The sequence below is a fragment of the Vombatus ursinus genome, unplaced genomic scaffold (assembly GCF_900497805.2).
Source record: "Vombatus ursinus unplaced genomic scaffold, bare-nosed wombat genome assembly UNPS02000577.1, whole genome shotgun sequence".
In the NCBI taxonomy this organism is placed as follows: Eukaryota; Metazoa; Chordata; class Mammalia; order Diprotodontia; family Vombatidae; genus Vombatus; species Vombatus ursinus.
Window position 1 is genome coordinate 6,860,959 of NW_020940355.1, and position 21,022 is coordinate 6,881,980.

Consider the following 21,022-nt stretch of genomic DNA (forward strand, 5'->3'; position numbering starts at 1 on the left):
CAAATTGGAAAGGGAATTAATAGCTTGACACAGGAGGTACAATATCTTATGCAAGTAACAATCTTCCTGAAAATCTGAATGGACCAAATGATGTCATGTCATGAAGCAACAAGAAACATTAAAATAAAGTCCAAAGGATGAAAAAAAAAAGGAAGAAGATATAAAGTTCTCTCTCACACAACAAAAACAACTGGTCTAGGAAAAAAAATCAAAGGGAAAACATTTAAGAATCATTGGATTAACTGATCATCATGGACAAAATCTGGGCCTATACATCTTATTTCAGGAAATCTTAAAAGTATGCAAACCCCTTAGAACCAGAGGACAAAGTGGAAATGAAAGAATCCATCAATCACTTCCTAGAAATAAACCCCAAAATAAAAACTCCTAGAAACAAGAAAGTTAAAACCTGGAGCAGACCTACACAACTTGGCAGTAGGTAGGGGCCAAAATTAAAATAGGCTAAACTTCTTCAGGCCACAGATAGGTTTTTAGTGGCTTACTTTCCAAGTAAAGGTATAATTAATGAATAAACTATTTTGCAAATAAACCATATTTTGAAAAAGGGAAATTTCAGTTAATATCAGTTGATTACAATTATTACTTCAGATGTTTATTTATCATGAAATCACTTTAATGTTTAAAAAAATTACTTTGTTAAGTGGGACATAATCCAGAAACTGCAATCAGCAAACACTTCTTTATGAAGTCACCTTCAGTAAAAGACTTCCCAGCAGCAGCAATTTCTTTAGAAATATGAAAACTAACCTTAGTAGCCACCTCATTTGCTGAGTTTACCTTCTTGGAAAACCATTGTTTCCCATTGAGATTTTTCAACAATTTGGATGCTTTAATTTGTTTTTCATTGGTGTCCAATTTGCTTGTCAGGATGTTTTGATTCAAATTGGTGACAAAGATTGTATTCTTAGGAATGGCTATCAGCAAACAAGGCACTTTGTTTTTTGTCTCCCATGTAAGTAAATAAGTATCTATTGTCCACGCCAGATTAAACACTCTATGTTTTGATTCGATCTTCTGTTTCTTTTTAATGTTAGAACCAAAAAATCTCCACAGCAACTGCTCACATACAAAGAAATACTGAACTGAGTGTGCGACCTTGGAGAGAGTGCCAGAAACTCACGTAACTTGGAGGGTGGCCGTGCAGCAAGTGAGGGGAAGAAGCCTTCGCATTGTTGCTGCTCATTGCATAATGAGCATCAGCTGCATTGGTGCGTGGCTACAATCACTTTGTCCCTGTTCAACACCAGTAACAACTGAAAATACAGCAAAAAGATATGACTTTTGCTCCTCTCAGACTAGAGACTGACTGACAATGGTTGGCTGCCATAGGTCATGTGACAAACAGGAAAGAGTACACAGTGGCAACCCACCAGTCAAGTTACATGAGGGGCACAGTAGTGACTAGTGGGAGGCAGCTTAAGTGGGACACAGACAAAGCACTCGTTACATCTTTACTTTCTTTTACATCCTCTACATATTTTGTGGGCCATCTGAAATCCTTTGGCAGACCACAAGCAGTCGTATGTTGTGCAGGCCTAATCTAGAGCCAAATTAAGGTTAAAGAAATCAAGGTCAAAGAAAATGTACTGTAAGCAGCCAGAAAAAAAAAAGAATTCCAGTATTGAAAAGCCACAGTCAGGATCACACATGATTTAGAAACCACCACCATCAAGGATAGGTGAGTTTGTAATACAACAGTCCAGAAGGAATGGATACTGCCTTACAGCCAAGCATAATTTTACCAGAAGAACAGTATAATCCTACAGGGGGAAAAATGGGCCTATCATGAAATATAGAACCTCCAAGAATTCATGATGAAAACACCAGAGAGCTGTGAAAAAACTTTTAAGTTCAGGGCAGCTAGGTGTCTCAGTAGATGGAGCACTGGCCATGAAGTCAGGAGGACCTGAGTTCAAATCTGGCCTCAGACCAAACACTTGACACTTACTAGCTGTGTGACCCTGGGCAAGTCACTTAATCCCAATTTCCTTAAAAAAAAAAAAAAAAACCAAAACTTTTAAGTTCAAACACAGGAGATAAGAGAAACATAAAAAGGTAAATATGAATGAACAATGATAAAGGACTAAATACGGATAAATGGCTCTAATATGAGGAGATGATAGATGTGTCCCTTTTGAACTCTATCATCATCTGGGGTCACAGAAGAATGGAAAGAAAATGGAAGAGGAATACACTGAGAGGAAAAGGATGGTTAGGGGATTTTTCCATCTAATCGGAATGTACAAGTAAACATCTATACAAACAAGGAGTAGAGAGGTAAGGGAGCAGCTAACTCCTGAATCTCACTCTCATTAGAACAAGTCAAAGGGAAGAATACATATATCCATACCTACACATACATACACAGTCAAATACAGAAATACATTTTATTCACTGGGGAAATAGGAGGGAACAGAAAGGGAATCAGGAATTTGGGGGAGGATAGATAAAGAGAAAAATTGTTGTTCAGTCATTTAGTCACGCCCTACTCTTTGTGACACCATGGAAAATACTGTCCATGGATTTTCTTGGCAAAGTCACTAGAGTAGTTTGTCATTTCTTCCTCTAGTGGATTAAGACAAACAGAGGTTAAGTGACTTGCCCAAGGTCATGCAGCTCAGTAAGTGTCTGAGGCTGGATTTGAACTCAGGTCTTCCTTACTCCAGGCCCAGCCCCATATCCACTGAGCCACCTAACTGCCTCGAGAGAGATTAGTCCAAAGCAAAACAAACTCTAAGAATGTAAAAAATAGTTATAGCTTTTTTTGAGGTGGCAAAGAATGGTAATCTATGGGGGTACCCATAGGGAAGGAATGGCTGCACAAGTTAGTATGTAAATGGGACGCAATACTACTGTGCTGTAAGAGGTGATAAAGGGGATGGTTTCAAAGAAACATGGGAAGACTTGTATGAGCTGAGTGAAGTGAATAGAACCAAGGGATTTATACACTACCAACAATATAGTATTAAAAAAAAAAAAGGAACTGTGGAAGAATTAGGAACTCTGACCAGTGTAATGACCACCCATGATTCCAGAGGACTAATAAGTAAACATGCTACTCACCTCCTGATACAGGAATGAAGGATTCAAAATACAAAATGAGATCATTTTTTGGACATGGCCAATGCAGAAATGTGTTTTGTTCTTTCTATACATATTTGTAAAAGGGCTTTCATTTCTTTCATTCTCAATGTGGGGGGGTGTTAGGGTAGAAGGGACAGAAAGCAGATTTTTTGCTGATACTTTTTCAAAAAGAAAAAGAAATCAAAATTATCACTATCATCCTGTTTAAGAACTGGATAGTTATTATAATGAACCCACAAAAGTATCTTTCTCCAAAGACTTAAAATTATTCCCATTATATCTGTGTGACATGATTCAAGTTCGCTGCATTTTACTCATGAAGAAACTACTCGGTGCCATATAAGTGTCTCTTGTTCAAAACACAAGAGTAAAGCACACCACCAGTACTCTCTATACTTGAGCACATGGAATGCAATCCTTCCCCATCTCTGCTCCCTTGTAATTCCTAATTACATTCAAGGTTCAGCTAAAAAGCTACTTCTTGGGTCTTTCTTGGTTGGGCCAGTGTCCAATAGGGTGCCAGCGTGGGAGTCGACATCCGCCACAATAAAGACTGGAAAGTCCAGTGCAAGGAGCCCATGAGCCAGAACATCTACTTGCGGCTGCTGGTGAAGCTCTACCAGTTCCTGGCCTGTAGAACCAACTCGACTTTCCACAAGGTTGTCCTGAAAAGGCTGTTCATGAGCTGGACCAACCTGCCCCCTCCCCAAACCCCATCCCTGTCCCGAATGATCAGGAAAATAAGCTGCCCGGCAGGGAGAACAAGACAGCTGTGGTTGTTGGAACCGTGACAGATGATGTGAGAATCCAGGAAGTCCCTAAGCTGAAGGTGTGTGCCCTTCATGTTACTAGCAATGCCCGGAATCGCATCCTCAAGGCTGGTGGGAAAAGCCTTACCTTTGACCAGCTGGCCATGAGCTCACCCAAGGGCCGGGGCACTATCCTGCTGTCTGGTCCCTAGAAGAGCGGTGAGGTGTATAGGCATTTTGGGAAGGCACCAGGCACTCCCCACAGCCACACAAAACCATATGTCTAATCCAAAGGCCGGAAGTTCAAGCTTGCCAGGGACCCCCATGACAGTCGAGGCTACAAAACTAACTCCCTTCCTCTTTGTTATATTAAAGATTTTTGGAAAACAACAACAACAATAGCTTCTTCCTATTCCCAATTTTTCTTTATCTCCCCCCATTCCCAGTTTGAGAGCTTCTATCTCCTCTAAATAAATTTATTTTGTATATATTTTGTATTTGCTTATTTGTACAGCTGTTGTTTTTCTAAATAGAATGAAAACTTCTTGAGGGCAGGGACTATTTAATTTTTCTCTTTGAATACTCAGTACCAACACACTATTTGGCATAGAAATGCTTTCTTGAAATGAATTAAATGTCTGTCCCTGAATTTCAAAAATACCCAGAAGTTGGAATATATCAGAAAAGAAAAATGACAAATGCTGAAAGAGATGAGGGAAAAAACAGATACACTAATGCACTATTGGTGAAGTTGTGAACTGCTCCAACCATTCTGGAGAACAATTCTGAATTAGGTCCAAAGGACTACAAAACTCTGCATATACCCAAACCTATCAATAACCACTACTAAGTCGATATCTCTAAGAGATCAAAGGAAAAGGGAAGGCACCTATAAGTACAAAAATAGCAGTTCTTTTTGTGGTGGCAAAGAACTGAAAATTGAGGGGATGCCTATAAATTTGAGAATGGCTGAATAAGTTGTGGTATATGATTGTGATGGAATACTATGTACTATAAGAAATGAGGAAGGGAATGGTTTCAGAAAAACCTGGGAAGACTTATATGAACTGATGCAAAGTGAAGTGAGCAGGGCCAGGAGAATATTATACACACAGTAACAGCAATAATGTAATGATAATCAACTGTGAAAGACATAGCTACTCTGATCAATACAATGATCCACAACAATTCCAAAGGACTCATAATGAAAAATGCTATCCATCTCCGGAGAGAGAACTGATGAGCCCAGAGTACAGACTGAAGCACTTTTTTTTTCCACTTTATTTTTCTTGCTTTTTTTTTTAACATGGTTATATGGAAATATGTTTTGTGTGACTTCATATGTATAATGAGTATCATATTGCTTGCCTTCTCAGTGGGTCAGGCAGAGGCTGGAGAGGAAGAGAGAATTTGGAATTCAAATTTTTTAAATGAACGTTTAAAAAATTAAAAAAAAAATACTTGTTGATTGATTGAAAAAAAATACCCAGAAGTCCTGATTTTTTTAGGTGTTCATCTACCTACTTGTACGCAGGAGACTGGACCTAATGACTTTTTTAGATTCCTTCTAATCTTATTACTATACTACTCAGAGATTGTTGTATGGAAATATCCAAAATAAGTGTCACCAAGATCTGATATAGCAGAAAGCATACTGGTTCTGGAACCAGTGAATCTGGTTCAAATTCCTTCTCTAAAGTTTACTTCTTGGGTGCTCTTGGAAAAGTCACAACTTTCACTAAATTTTGTTTCCTCATCTGTAAAATAAGGGAGTTGAACCAGACAGCCTCTAAGATCCCTTCTAATCCACATCTATGATTCTGTAACTGCCGGTAATACAACCAGAAAGCTAGACTTCTTATCTAAAGGTAAAGTTTGAAGTATAGTGGCTCTTAACAATATTTCAATTTTTTAGTTTCAAAAGGCACCTAAACTTGTAAATCTAGAATCATGGCACCTCTAGGTGGGTCACCAAGGTAATTAACTGAGTTAACAGTCAACTGATTATGCCACTTTGGAATGAACTTAAAAAAAAATAAGACATATGTAAGTATGTCCTGAATTGAGCCCACAAAGACCATGTTTGAGCTTTCATTACCCAACCTAGGTGCTCCCCACCACATAGTAGCAACTCTGTAGCCTATTGGACATACCCTGGCAAGGCAGACCCACTGCACAAATCAAGAAGAAAAACATTTGGTTTGTAAGTCAAGAAAGCTCTGCAGGATTCCCTGAAACTTTGAGGTTTTAAATACACACAGCAATGTGAACCCACTGTTTGCACAGAAGCCCTGAAGCCCAGAACTAGCTCTGGTCATGGCAATCATTTCAGGAAGGAAAGCCTTGATCAAAACCACCAAGGAAAACCCTTACTGACACTCATAAAAATGCAAAGGCTATTTTAGAAAGTCCACACTCAGGACCTGAGATGCCCCAAAAGAGGTAAAGCTCCCTATGATGCCCTGGAGCCTCCCTAGAGATTTCCCAGCAGCAGCAAGGTGGGGGTGGGGTAGAAAGAGTCAAGTCCTAGCTGGTTCCACCACCTCTAGCCCTGTACCCTTAGGCAAGTCACAATTTTTCTGAGCCACCATTTCCTCATCAATAAAAATAGAGATAATAAATAATGCCTAAACTTCTTGCCTCACAGGATTGTAGTGAGGAAAGTACTTTGGAAACTTTAATGTGCCATGTAGAAATGTGAGCTGTCATTACAAAAACACAATTGAGTATAAGGCATGTTCACTGCTATCCATGTCCAAGGAAGTTCAATTGTTGAAGTTTCAATAAGAAGCTCTTTGAAAGGTGGTTTTGCAGGTAAGATAGTCCCAGATCCCGAACACAGCATTACAGTGAGGTTCCTTAGTGTTTACCTTTAAGACAAGAAAAACCACCATGACCCAAGTGCAATCTGTCCCTAGCCCTTGAATGTAGAGAACTGATTGGGCCTGGGGAACCATGGTGAGGTTCCAGTATTTACCTTTAAGACAAGAAAAACCACTGTGAACCAAGTGTTAATCTATCCCTGGCCCTTGACAGGAGATAATCTGATTCAGCCTAGGGGACCTTTCACAACGAACTCTGTGGTTCACTTTGCTTCCCAACCTAGGTCTCCCCACATAACTATAGAATTTGGTTTATACTCTCTCTGAGACCTTAGCATACCTTGCACGAACTCAGGCTAATAAGACATCAGATATAAGCCAGGTTTTATTTAACTGAATCCAAAAAAATGCAGTGAACTTGTACCCAAATCCCTTGGCAGTAAGGGAAATCATCTTTTTTCTGGAGGATATCAAGCAACACTGCCCTCTGGGAGAACGGAGGTGGGGTCCCACCTATCCTCTGAACCAATACAATCCACATGAGTCACAGTACCAGCTAAGACATAGGTCCAAGTTACTCCTAAGTGCACCAGGTTCCCTGTTTACTGATCCTTTTGCTACCCAACTGGGTGCTTTGGGATCACTCAGACAACTTGTGGGTTTATAGGCCTTGCAAGTAAAACTCGGTGTCTCTAGCTCCTCTCTTCCTTTCCTGGTTGAAATTACCAAACCCTTTGCTCTCTTTCTGATTGGATTTCCATCACTGTCTTTTATCTCCATCTGAACTTCGGTTCTTTGTAAAGGCCACACAAGGAGACACACACAGTTTTCTACAAGTCTATGTGTAGCCCAAGAAATTCTACCTGTATCCTTCTCTGAATCTGGATATTTGCATGTGTGATTGGTGGTTCCCCAACCCTTTTAAAGCCCCAGAGGGTAACCAAGTATGTGCACAAGTATCAATTTAACTATCCTTATTGCTTCTTCAACTTTGTAGCTATGACCTTGAGCCAGAACCTGAACAAAGGTCAATGGGGGCAATAAAGATCAGAAACATGGAGAATGTATACTTCATGGAATTCAATTTGTGGAAGAGACAGTAGACGGACATTTATATTATCCTCTCAGTGTATACCTGAGTATGCCTAATTCAAACCATCCAGGATCTGATTTAAAGAAACTTTGATTTCAAACACAGACTGACTGGTATATCCATCCAATGTTTGGTGATATAATCAAGCTATTTTATAGAATTCAAGAAGCAAAATATCCATTCTCTCCTAATAAAATGACCTTATGCAGCTTAATCCCAGCTGGATTCTACTGGGTACACAGTTGGTAGCTGCTTTCCAATTAGGCTAGAAAACTATTTTTAATGAACAGGCAATTTTGACAAAATACCAGGAAGAAAGGGGAAAAAAAAATCAAGACATCTAAAATCAAAATCAACAGTCAGCCTCATTTCCCTCCATTATGAGAGGGGCAAAATATCCCTTTTTTGAAATTTGTGGAGCGGTGTTCTTTGTAGATTTAGGTAGGGTAAACTGAAAGTCACACTTTCCTATCTCCTCAAACCCAAACGTTCAGGTTGCATTTCCCCCAAAAGCATGGCTGGCAAAGGTAAGTGAGCAGCCAAGATGGCACAGAACTGGCTATTTTTCCAATGCTCCAGTGCCAGAAATTTTTTTTTAATGATAAAATGCTGTATTGCCAGCGTTCACAGAGTCTTCCAGATCAAGAAGGATCTCAGAATTTCCAGAAATAAAGCAGGAAAATGTCTTGATAATTGTCCTTACGTGTGTGCTGACCCTCACCATCTGGCCCCAAAGCTTCAAAGAGAGAAATATATTCTATGTATTAGTAAAGAGCTTACAGCTTCACGTTTTTCCCTTTTAACTGTCTTCTTTTATTATCACGATTCAAGATATTCATAAAAGGGGAATAACCCCCCTTTACCTAGTGTTTCTCCCCTTAGCTCATCTTTAAACAAAAGCTAAAGAGGAACCTGTGATCAGGTTTCTCTGATAAATTGAATTTATAACCACTGCCAACATTTCTGAAAAGCTACCTCTTGAATTTAATTCAAGGTTGGGAAATTCAACGTGGGAAAAGAATTGAAATTACTTGCTTTCTGTCAAACATAAGAAATGGAAGCAGGTCATTTGAAAGGAGACTACTACAATAGTACCACACTAAAGAAAGACAAGAATGTCCACATGAAACTAATAGATCAGGCTGGGAAGATTGGAGTGAAGAGAAAAATAGATATATCTATCCATCCATCCCATCCATCTATCTGTCTATCTATCTTTGTGTATATTTGAAGGTATATATTATGCATCTATATGTCATATATACATAATGGAGAGATAGATGGAGAGAAAGGGAGGAGGAAGAGAGAAAGAGAGAGAGAAGGAAGAGAGGGAAAAAGAGAGGAAGAAGAGAGAGAGAAAGAGAGAGAGGAGGAAGAAAGAGAGAGAGAGAGAGAGAGAGAGAGAAAAGGTGGGGGAGAAGAGGGACCGAAAGAACGAGACTTATTATACAGACAAATCATTAATTTCATAGTATTAATGTAAAATGAGTGAGTCCAAGTTTAAAATATATAAGTTAGAAAGTATTATGAAATAATATATAATAGTGAGAAACAAGTTAAGAACAGAAAGAGAAAGCCCAGAATGGTGACAAAGAACTCCAACAGACTGCAATTTATATGATTTCAGAGACATCATAGTCTAAAAATTTGTTTGATTATGGTAAATAGGTTGTTCATAACTACTAGTAGAAGAAGAATATAAGAGATGGAAAGATAAAGTTGAGAAACATTTTGCATAAAGAATATAACTTCACATTAAGTCCACCAACCACCTTTTGGCATGTTGTTGGGCAAGGGTCTCACAAGTCAACTGCATTCTTTTGGTGTAACTCAAGGCCCAACTAGATCAATTTCTAAGCAGTAACTATGGCCATGCTTTCCTATCCCATTAGCAGCTTGCATTGTCAGGGATGCTAACAGCTGATGGAGCAAACTGGAGAATGGAAAGAGTAGAAGATCAGAAATCTGGTTCTGCCAAAATCTATTGTGTGACTTTGGGCAAATCATTTAACCTCTTGGGGCCCTAGTTTCCTTGTGTGTAAAATGAAGGGACTGAAAACAATTTCTAAAGCCTATTCTAAGGTGGAGGGAACTTCTCGATTTGATCAGAGACTTGATAAATATTAGAATATAAAATAAATTTAAATTTCATAGAAATCATAGTGTCAAGAAGTATCAATTAGAGGAATCTCTGGTCAAATTGAAGATTTCTCCAAACCCACACCCCTTTCCCCTACGATTCCTATGAAATTGAAATGTATTCATTCTTACATTTAACCAATATTTATTGAGTTCCTTAGTCTATGCCTAAAACTGTGCTAGGTGCTTTGGTATCTCATGGCCAAAGAGTCCATTTTTTCTATCTATTTTCTTATTCATGAAAGAACACAATATGAGACTAAATCAGATCAACCTCTAGAAATCTAGACATCTCTCACCAAATAGATTGTGGACCAGCCATTGTCATCACATTTCTAGGAAAAAGAGATGGTTAACCAGTTGTCACCGTGTTATTCTCCTTCCCAGTATACAGAGCCCTCCCCATTAGTGCAGTCTCTTCCCACCCCCAACATCACACCACACCCTGTAAAACCAAGACTTCAGCGAAATAAAAGTTAATTTCCACCTAAAAAAAGGATGTAGTCTTTAATCTTAGTAAAGATTTCAAAAATCACCAACCCAGAAATTTGCCTAAAACTTTATTGTCTTTGGTAGAAGTAATATATAATATGTTCCATTTATTTTAAAAGTATTGTTTTGACACAATATACACCTCCCAGCAAACACTCTAACAAACCACAGACCAGGGCTCAAATCTTGACTGCCACTTAGTAGTTTGATTTTGGGCAGTAATTTGATCTTGGACAAGTGACTTTGCTTTTCTGGGCCTCAGTTTCTTTCCCTGCAGTATTAGGGAGTTCAACCAGATTACCTCCAAGATTCCTTCAAGCTTTAAATCTGTGATTGCCAAATATACAAAATACATTCCCCTGAAAACCAGTTAAGTAGAACTACCTAATAATATCAACCGAATTAATTACTTAAATTCTGAAAATAACAACAAAAAAGTTTGCATTTCTCTGACACCTCTGACAAGATCTTGCAACACTTAAACAAAGATATACAAAGTTATTTGTAAAGTGTACATCTGAGTGCTAAAATTGGAGAGATGGAAAGGGGAAGAGATCAGCCCCTCAACCTCAAAAAAAAATTGAGCAGCAGAAGTGGCTTCTAATTCAGGGATTGCTTTATGGAGTTAATGCTGATTGCTTCAACTTAGCAATTCACAAATTGCTCAAGATGTTTCTTTGATAGAATATCAACATATATCTCTTGCAAGGCAGCATTATGGAAATGAATACTCCAAATACACAGGACAGAGAAGAACATTCAAAGCACGCACTGAATGTTAACATTTACTGTGTTTTATGCTGAATTGGTTGACTATGTGAGCATAAGAAAAAGAATGAGTGAGTAATATTAATGGTTATCATTCAATTTGGTACAATTCAATAAATTCTCAGTACCTACTCTATGCTGTACTCTGTGTTGGCTAGTATAGGGTTTTCAAAGAAGATACAGTGCTGCAGGTAAGAATTATTTAGCACAGGGGATATGACAATGATACAAATAGTGTAAGGCAGCATAGGATTAAATCCAACTAAAATGCTCTTAGAGTTCAGGGGAGGCAGAGATCATACTTGGGGGAATCTGGGAAAGCTTCACTGATAAGGCATCATTTAAACTGGGCCTGGAAGAGGGAGCAGAATTTCGGACCAAAGGAAATACAGGACCGAGCATTCAAAGTAGAAGGTGTGGAGATTGGAAAGTTTGGGAAGTTTTGAGGGAACAGTGAATAATCCAGTTTGGTTAGGGAATAGAAGGACTAATAGGAGATATGATTGGAAAGATAGGTCTGAGTCATATGAATGCCAGGCTTTGGTATTTAGAATTTATTTGGTAGATAACAGGGAGTCACTTAAGAATTCTGAGGAGGGAAAACTACTTAATTATAGCTATGCTTTCAGAATTGTTTTGGACTGGACCTGTCTCAGACTTGTCCTTCGGTAGTTTAGGTTCAATATTAGAATAAAAGGAGACACTCACAAGTCTTTATGCTATATACAGGATAGATTGGAGGTAATCCATAAAGGGAAGGTAACAGCATTATGGAGGAATCAGAAAAGGCTTCCTGTAGAAGATGAGATTTTAACTAGGCCTTGAAGGAAACCAGGGAAGCCAGGAGGAAGCGAATTCCAGGCACAGGGAACAGCCAGTGAAACACGCCAGAGTCTGGAGAAGGGTCTTGTGCAAAGAACAATGAATAGGCCAATGTCACTGGATTTCATATTATGGGGATGAGGGAGTAAAAAGACTGGAAAGTTAGGAGGGAAGCAGGTCATGAAGGACTTTGAATGCCAAACAGAGGATTTTACATTTGTTCCTGGGGATCAAATAGGGACCGACAGGGGATTCACTGTGGGGTTGGGGGGAAGATGGTCAGATCTAAGCTTTAGGAAGATTCATTTGATAGCTGAGTGGAGAAGGATTGAAATGGGGAAAGGCTGGTGGCAGGCAGACTAACCAACAAGTTATTGCAAGAGTTCAGGCACGAGGTGATGGGTGGTAGCAATACCAGAGGAGAGAGGGGATATATATGAGAAATGTTACAAAGGTAAAAATCAACAGGACTTTGAAACACATTGGACATGAAGTGGGGTGAGAGAGAGTGAGGAGTCAAAACTAACACGTAGGTGCCAGCCTGGGTGCCTGGGAGGATGCTGGTGCCCTGGACAGTGGTAGGGAAGTTCAGAAGGGAGAAGGGTTTGAGAGGAAAGAACAGAAGGATATTCAATGAGGACAGTCGCTGAGGACCCCTCAAGTGATTCAGCTGAGCAAAGCTCCCACTGCAGCCAAGTTCACCAGCCAAGCACCTCCTCCATCTCCCTGCTGCTGCACTGTACACAGGCAATGAGGAAGGAATGTCACCAGTCCCTTGACCCAATCTTTTTTTTTTTTTTTTGCTAGGCAATGGGGTTAAGGGACTTGCTCAGGGTCATACAGCTAGTAAGCGTTATGTGTTTGAGGTGGCATTTGAACTCAGGTCCTCCTGAATCCAGGCCCAGCACTCCAACCACTGCGCCACCTAGCGGCCCACCCCCCATGATCCAATCTTGAAGACGGTCTCAATACCCTCTAAGAAAAAACTAGCCCAACTTACATGGGGAAAGGGGTTGGATATTGCTCCTACCACAAGAAGTTTAACGAAATCAAGGATAGGGTAAGCATTAGGGAAAAGGGATTGAAAGTAATGAGGAGGCAATAGCAATAGTTCAGGTGAGAGACAATGAGGGCTTGATGGTGGCAATGAAAATAGAGATGTGGGAGGCAGAAGGTGGATATGAAATTGACAAGACTTAACAATTGTATGTAGAAGCAGCTAGGAGGCACAGTGGATAGAGTGCCGGGCCTAGAGTCAGGAGGACCTCAGTTAAATCCAGCCTCAGAAACTTACCAGCTGTATGATCCTGGGCAAGTCACTTAACCCTGTCTGTCTCAGTTTCCTTATCTGTAAAATGAGCTGGAGAAGGAAATGGCAAACTGCTCCAGTATCTTTGCTAAGAAAATCCCAAATGGGGTCACTGATGAAACAACTCAACAACAATTCTAAGTGTGGAGCAAAGGAGGTGAGAAATCAAAGGCAATTCCAAGAGAATCTGGATGCCTAAGAATATCAAAGCCAGGAGTCACAGAAGGAGAAAGACTAAACTGGGCAACTGCCTATGAGAAAGGCAGTTTCCTTTTTCAACAAGAAGAAGCCAAATCTAACCAAGCAGGATGTATCACATGTCTTTAACGTGGGTTGGAGAAGGTTAATTCCAAAACAGGGGAGGAGCCTAGTTCACAAACTGTTTGTGAACATGTACACCTCAAAAGGAGAAGAAGATATCAAACCTAAAGGATACAGGGTTGGCTACAAGCAGCGACACAAAGACAAGACCATAAAGTCAAAAGGGATAGCCATGGAGAAAACTGAAATAGAAAATTGTCAACATCACAGAGAAGCCAAAGGCAATAGAACTTCAACAACTTCAAGTTGTTGGCTGGCCACCAACAGAGATTAGTTGTCTGGAAGTAAGGCAGAGTTTCATGGGTTCCTTTGACAAGGCATAACCATAGCTCCAAGAAGGCACCCATCAGGATCTCTTAAAGCAACCATGACTGGATAGCTTGGAGTTCCTAACAGGGAAGAGGGAGACACCATTCACAGGAATAAGGAAGTTAAAGACATGAGAAAAGAGGAAAATGCTGGAGAAAATAATATTAAGTGAGAAAGAAGAGGCCAGAGACAAAGACTTGGGAAAGACCTATTTCTCAGAATAGTAAGAGAAAATAAAGGAGAAAGAAATGGAAGCATCAAAGAAGCAGATGGAAGAAGGATGGCATAACACCATATACAAAAATAAAGTCAAAATGGGCTCATGATTTAGATATGAAGGCTGATACTATAAGCAAACTGAGAGAGCAAGGAATAGTTTACCTATCAGACCAATGGAGAACAGAAGAATTCATGACGAAACAGCAGATAGAGAACATTACGAAAAGCAAAATGGATAATTTTGATCACATTAAATTGAAAAGTTTTTGCACAAACAAAGCCAATGCAACTAAGATTAGAAGGAAGGTAGAAAATTGGGAAAGAATTTTTACAACCAGTCTCTCTGATAAGGGTCTCATTTCTAAATCATATAGAGAATTAAGTCAAATTTATAAGAATGCAAGTCATTCCCCAATTGATAAATGGTCATAGGATATGAACAGGCAGTTCTCAGATGAAAAAATTAAAGCCATCTATAGTCATACGAAAAAATGCTCTAAATCACTATTGATTAGAGAAATGAAAATCAAAACAACTCTGAGGTACCACATCACACCTATCAGATTGGCCAACATGACAAAACAGGAAAATGATAAATGTTGGAGAAGACGTGGGAAAATTGGAACACTAATGCATTGTTGGTGGAGTTGTGAAATGATCCAACCATTTTAGAGAGCAATTTGGAACTATGCCCAAAGGACTATAAAAATGTGCATACCCTTTGACCCAGCAATAGCACTTCTAGGGCTATATCCCAAAGAGATCATACAAATGGGAAAAGGACCCACATATACAAAAATATTCATAGTAGCTCTTTTTGTGGTGGCACAGAATTGGAAATTGAGAGGATGCACATCAATTGGGGAATGGCTGAGCAAGTTGTGGTATATGACTGCAATGGAATACTATTGTGCTATAAGAAATGATGAACAGGCTGACTTCAGAAAAACTTGGAAAGACTTGTATGGTCTGATGCTGAGTGAAGTGAGCAGAACCAAGAGAATGTTGTACACAGTAAGAGCCATATTGTTGCATGATGACTAATATTGATAAACTTAACCCTTCCCAGCAATACAAGGATCTAAGACATCTCCAAAGGGCTCAGGATAGAAAATGCTATCCACATCCAAAGAAAGAACTATGGAATTTGAATGCAGATCAAAGCATACTATTTGCTATTTTTTTTCTCTTCTGTTTCCTCTTTCTGGTGGTTCCTCCTATTGGTTCTAATTTTTACTTATAACATCACTAATCTGAAAACATGTTTAATAAGAATGTAGATATATAGCCTATATCAGATTGTGTGCCATCTTGGGGAGGGTGGTGGGGAGGAAGGGGGAGAAAAATTTTAAACTCAAAAGCACATGGAAGTGATTGTTGATAAATCAAAATAAATTAATAATAAAAAAGAAAAAGAGTAATAATAAAAAATACAAAAAAAAGAAGGATGGCATAGTAGAGAAAAAGCTACCCAGGAGGACCTACATTTGAGTCCTGGCTACCATACAACCTGTCATACTCACCTTGGGCAAGTCACTTAATCTCTCAGTTCTCTAGGCAACTCTCTTAATATCTTAAGTTGCAGAGGCATTGACTTGTATTGGTAGAGGGAATTTCCTTACCTGGGAGTTCCTTATACCAGTAAAATTCTATGTCCTGTCCCTATCTAGAGAGGCAGAAAGAATTTGAAGGGGAAAGGCAAGAATTTTAAGAAGGAGGGATTTATAGGATTCAGAGCTGGAAAGGACAATCCAGCCTCAGACACTTCCTGGATGTGTGACCATTGAACCTGTTTGCCTCAGTTTCCTCACCTGTAAAAATGGGGTTAATAATAGCACCTACCTTCTAGGGTTGTTGAGGATCAAATGAGAAAATAATTGTAAAGCACTTAGCACATAGATTAAGCCTGGCACATAGTAAGCTCTATATAAATGTAGCTATTATTAGTATTAATTAATTAACCTTCTTATTTCACAAATGAGGAAATTGAAGACCAAAAAGGTTAAGCAATTACCCAGCAGCCATAGAATTAGACATTAGTGCTGGGGTTAGAATCCAAGCCCTCTAATTACAAATACAATGGTTTGGTTTTTCTCCTTCTACACTGTCCAGGGAAAGGCCAGCAGCACCAAATGCAGAAGGAAGATTAAGGAACATAGGTAGGGACCAAAAAAGGGTCCACTGACTTTGGTGATTAGGAAGTCACCTAGGAAAGAACAGTTTCAAGTAAGTAGTGGATGGGGAAATCAGACTGCAAAAATCAGATGAGTAAATTCATGGGAAAGGAATGGAAGTAGCATGTATAAAGTATTCTTTTAAAAGGTGTCAGGATTTTTATTTGTTTGTTTTGGTGTTTTTGGAAAGGGGAGACCTGAGCACATCTACAGACCAGTAGAGGGAAGGCCCAAAGACACTGTGGAGAGAAGAGTTGAAAGAAAAAACAAAATTCTATTATTGGACCGAGTCCAAGAAAATAAAATTGAATACAGTAAATATAAAATCCTATACTTGAGTTACAAACTGAAAGGACTGAACAACAATAACAACACTTGAGTTAAAAAAAGTCAACTGGAATTTATCCAAATCAGATCTTACACAATAGGTATTAGAAAATGTTTATTGACTGATAAGTTCAGTCATGTCTGACTCTTTGTGCCCCATTTGGGGCTTTCATGGTTAAAATACTACAGTGGTTTGCCATTTCCTTTTCCAGCTCATTTTACAGATGAGAAAACTGAGGTAAACAGGGTTAAGTGACTTGCCCAGGATCACATAGCTAGTAAGTATGTGAGGCTGGATTTGATTTCAGATCTTCCTGACTCCACAGCCTGCTCTCTATCCACTGCACCACCTAGCTACCCCTCTGCATATTAAGGTGAATATTATTATCCACATTTGAGAAATGAGAAAACTAAAGCAGAGTGAGGTTAAATAATTTGCCTTAAGGTCAGCAGAAGAGCCAAGTTTAGAAACCTGTCTCTTTCTCCAGGACTGTTTCCACTAGACAACAGTGGCTTACCAAAATATATCGGCAGGCAAAATCTAGCTCCTCATATTTGGGATTATGATTTTTCCAGTGGAAAACATTTAGTCTTCTCTTGGGGCCTATCTTTTGGAGGAGATGAAAGAAAAGAAAAAAGGAGAAGGACAACATTCTATTTTTAAACCTCTGCTGAGCACTCGACGTTGGGTGCTATACAGAAACAAATTGGACAATGCCCCAGTATGAGTGGGATCCCAACCTGACCATGCAGACAAGCAAGGCACAAGTATCAGGAAAGGCTGACATGAAGACGAGCACGTCCAGAAGCCCTGAATACCTTGTATTCTCAGCATAAATATTCTGGAAGAAGTGATGTAGTAAGTTTCCTGTAAAAGTGAGTGAACCATTCAGCATACACACGAGGAGCAAAGGGTGTGACTCAAGGACTGTTTCAGCCCAAGATCCTATTTCGACCTAGTTGTGCATCTGTTTGCTATGAACTTAGAGGTATCTGGACCCAAGTCAGAACAGGAGATGAAATCATCTCCTAAAGTAACCTATGCAGGAGGTCCCCTATAGTCACCCAGTAGTCATCCTCAATGAAGATGTGGAATTTAAAAAAAAAAAGGAATAACAACTGCTTCCCTTTCTATGTGTTTCATAATCTCTAAAGTACTTTCATGTTGATCATTTTATTCTCTCCTGACAATAAACCACAGGCTCATAGACTCTTGATGGCAGAAGGCAGCTCAGAGGCCACCTACCCCCAGAATGTAAGGTCAGCTTGAATTTTAATTATTTTCTTGGAAAATCACATATCCACTTCCTGGCTGAATTTCTGAGCTGTCACGCTGCCTCATCACAGGAAACTGAGTTCAGGGCCTTAGCTACCCCAGCTGGGAGTGCTGTAGAAAATATTCTTAATAAGCAAAGACAAAAGTTTCATGGAGACAAATGAGGTGGAGAGGAGAAAAACAACTGAAAGAAATATAGACAAGAATGACAAGTAGTGAGCTTTAAAATTGCAGGCATTTCCTGATTTCCGAAAGGCCTATTAAAGGCTGCCTGTGCTACCAACTCTAAATACATTCAATTGAGATCTTATAATATCTCTCATGTTATTTTCATGAGTTTCTTTTTTTAATAATATTTATTTTTCCCAATTACATGTAAAAACAATTTTTAACATTCATTTTTTAAAATTTTGAGTTCCAGATTCTCTCCCTCTCTTCCTCCCCTCCCCCCGACAGTAAACAATTTGTTATATATATATATTAAATAATTTGTTATAGGTCATACACATGCAATCATTTTTGCATGTGTTTCAGTTAATCAAGAAAGGTGGGTATTTCTCTCCCACTCCTACCCCTTACTGGTTGGATTAAGTTGGATTGAGTAGAACAAGAATCCCAGGTTTCAGGGTTTCAGGAGAGGCTGGGAAATAGTTAGCACATAGGAAGAAGAAGCTGGGAAGTTTTCTTTTTCTCTAGAAAGAAAAACAAACAAACCCCAAATATTAAAAGGAAGCCTGGCTAGGGACCACATATGGCAGTTTAGCCCACTTCAGAGGAAACTAGCTCTGTCCAGGCTTGCCCTACTTGTCTGAAAGAAGTTTATTCCTGGACCATTTTAAGGAATCAGATTGAAGGGTCTTCTGCATCTGGCACAAGTTCCTACAGGTCTTCTCCATGATACCTTCCATCCTCAGTCATTCCTGACATATCTAACCACCCCCCCACTAAAAATACACATACGATGATGACTGCATACATCAGAAGCTCTGAACAATATTAATGAATTTCATTTCTGGCTTTGTTTCCATGGTGCCTTACATGTAGTAGGCACTTAATAAATGCTGGATTGAATCGACTGATGATTATGTGCTGAGCTACAGCATACTAGGTACTCTACATGCTTATTTGGAAATGGGGAAGATGAAAAAGAATTAGGCACAGTTCTGGCCCTCAAGAATAACACAAAAAAAATGTTAAGAATTCCTAATTTAAACTCTTTATGAAGGTGTTTATTTATACAATTTGAAGCCTGTACCACCACTTAGGGTATTGAGTTCCTTCAGTTTTCTACCCACTGTGAAAAGTGGCATTTCTTCTATTCCTTACATCAACCCTATGACAGGTGGTTCAAAAGTTACATGCATTCAAAAGAAACAATGCATTTGATCTATTCTTAATCACATTCTTTAGAAATCTGGAATGCCATGAGTTAACAAGTATAGCTTATGAATCTGTCATATTCATTTTTGCCCACTTAGAACATTGACATCCCTACCTTTGAGTCAAATCAAGAAACATTTGCACCAGGAATGAAAGAAAAAAGCAATGTGTAGTCATGTGGCTTTGTTTGCTGGATAGATTCTGGAAGAATAATTTACAGGAGATGCAAAAATGTTCTGATCTGAGAATTCATCATCTTTGTTACACAGTGTGTGCTAGTTTTATGGCCAAGGTTCCAGCTGTTAATCAACTCAAAGATGAAAGGGGGAGGAAAGGATAGAAGAAATAGAAGAGATGGAGGGGAGTTGGCTGAGAAAGCATTAAGCCAGGCAACAAAAAGTGTTTCTGAAAAAAAAAATTGACTGTTTTAGGTGGTAGCAAAGGCAAAAGTCAATCACTTCCAAAGTTTTAAGTCTCATTGGGCGTGGATAAGGTGGAAACATCATTTAAGCTATAATGTTAGCTAAGCTCTTTTTTGGAAGTTATTTTTTTAAATCCTTTTAGAAAGAGTTGATATTTTCTGTGCGTTCATAGAAAGAGGGCACGCCTAGAGTTTGAAAGGAGATGGTCTTTAAAAAGAATCATGTTGATATGCAGTGATTGGAATGGATTTAAACCTGAGCACACTGAGCTCTCTGACAGCACAGGCCTAGGACCTGGAGCTAGTTCTGCCCATTTCTCCCTGTGTGACCTTGCACATCTTACTGCCTCTGGCTGCCTGTCACTTAATCTGCCAAATGGACTTGATGATGCATAATTGCTTCTCAAGGGCTAAGAGCCTTAAGGGGAGGTGCTAAGAGTGATAAACATTGTCATGCAGTTAACTCTTCATCATTCAGGCCTGGATTATCTACACTGAAGATTATTCTGTTTATTTCCTCTTAGCTCATTCAGTACAAATTGGGGCAATCCAGAAAGAGCTAAATTTGAGAGCTGATTCCTGGGACATTATTTCAGTAACTAAAGCTGTCTCCCTACCCCTTTAATCTAGCTAAGTTACAAAGAAAAATATTTTATTAGAAAAAAATACTTAAATATATAATTGGAAGCAAGCTTGGAAGTCATCTAGTTCAACTCCCTCATTTTACAGATGAGAAAACTGAGGCCCAGATGGTTGAAGTGATTTGCCCAGGTAATAATAATGCATGGTAGGGCACATCTGCAAATCCAGATCCTCTGACCCCAGAGCCAATGTTCTATTGCTGGGTCATGTTGTTGATTCCAACTCTATCAGAACCACCCCCTTCTCAAGGCCATCATGCTAATATTGTAATAATATCCTAATTGGCCTCCTTGACTCCAATCTCTCTCTTCTTCAATATGACATCCATACAGCTATCAAATTTATATTCCTAAAATCAAGGACATGCTAGATCCATCTCTTAATGGCTTCAAGGGAACTTATTATTAAATCTTCAGTGTGAGGATTTACACCTCAAAAATCATCAAATGCTACAAATCAGGACTTGATTGATTGTTTTATTGGTTGCCTAAACTTAAAAAAAAAATGTGAGAAAAGGTTAATAATGCAGGTTAAACTTAAAAGTGTGTGGCTTATAAAAAAAATTTTTCCTGAGAGCTGATTGTTAAATATTTACCAGTATTTCCCTGCCAAAAGTCATACTACTCAAGAAGCATCTGTGGCTCCCTATTGTCT

The 21,022-nt window shown here is 39.0% G+C and overlaps 1 pseudogene; it reads left to right on the forward strand.

The window, feature by feature from the left end:
* Positions 1-21,022, forward strand: part of LOC114046653 — a 53,817-nt pseudogene that overhangs the window by 7,918 nt on the left and 24,877 nt on the right.